The sequence below is a fragment of the Apium graveolens genome, chromosome 9 (genome assembly GCF_009905375.1).
Source record: "Apium graveolens cultivar Ventura chromosome 9, ASM990537v1, whole genome shotgun sequence".
NCBI classification, from domain to species: domain Eukaryota; kingdom Viridiplantae; phylum Streptophyta; class Magnoliopsida; order Apiales; family Apiaceae; genus Apium; species Apium graveolens.
In genome coordinates, this window is record NC_133655.1 from 255,697,650 (window position 1) to 255,698,716 (window position 1,067).

The window sequence follows — 1,067 nt, forward strand, 5'->3', positions numbered from 1 at the left end:
GAAATTGGGATGATTTCTGTTATTGGGATGATAAGTAGCGGGCACAGGCTGTTGCGGTCTCTAAAAATTGTTCACATACTGAACAGATTCATTAACAAGAGAACACTGATCCGTAGCATGAGAGCCTGCACAAAGCTCACAGACACTAGCTATTTGCTTTACTCCATAGTTGGCTAAAAAATTGACCTTCATAAACAGCGCCTGGAGCTGCACTGCAATAGCTATAGCTGCATCAACTTCCAGAATACCTGCTACCTTCCCAGGAATCATCCTTTGAGTTGGGTTTTGATACTCGTTTGCAGCCATAGTTTCAATGAGATTATAGGACTCAGTATAGCTTTTGGCCCACAAGGCGACACCAGAAGCTGCCTCGAGCATGGGCCGAGATTGGGCCCCCAAATCATTGTAGAAACCAGTGATCACCATCCGGTCAGGCATACCATGATGTGGACACTTTCTCAATATCTCCTTGTAGCGCTCCCAAGCCTCGCATATAGATTCTCCTTATTTCTGCACAAACTGAGTAAGAATACTCATCATAGCTGCAGTTTTGGCCATTGGATAGAACTTTACCAGAAACTTTTGCACAAGATCTTCCCAAGTAGTGATGGACCCAACTGGTAAAGAATGTAACTAGTCCTTAGCTTTATCCCTCAAAGAGAATGGGAAAAGCCTCAGCTTGATAGCCTCATCAGTGACACCGTTATATTTGAAAGTACTACAGATCTCGACAAAATTCCTGATATGCATGTTGTGATCTTCAGTCGCAGCACCTCCGAAAGAAACAGAATTCTGCACCATCTTAATAGTGCTCGGCTTAATTTCAAAAGTATTGGCCTGAATAGCCAGATGAATGATGCTTGACTGAATGTCATCAATTTTAGGCCGAGAAAAGTCCATAAACGCTAGATCAGCTTGAACTAGATGATCACCCATTATTTTAGGTTCTTTCTTTTCACTCTCTTTATCTGAATCTTCAAAAACTATCTTCTCCAGAAAGTCAAGAGCTGTATCTGTCTCCTCAGCTTTATCTAGATTTCTCTTGTGAGTGCGAGAACGTGTTTGCA

At 42.3% G+C, this 1,067-nt stretch overlaps 1 non-coding gene across 1 annotated transcript; it reads left to right on the forward strand.

The window, feature by feature from the left end:
• The first annotated feature begins 436 nt into the window (after nt 1–436).
• LOC141688193 (small nucleolar RNA R71) lies at nt 437–540 on the forward strand. The gene has a single exon (XR_012561653.1). It is a non-coding gene; the product is annotated as a small nucleolar RNA R71 (small nucleolar RNA).
• Nucleotides 541–1,067: the final 527 nt, after the last annotated feature.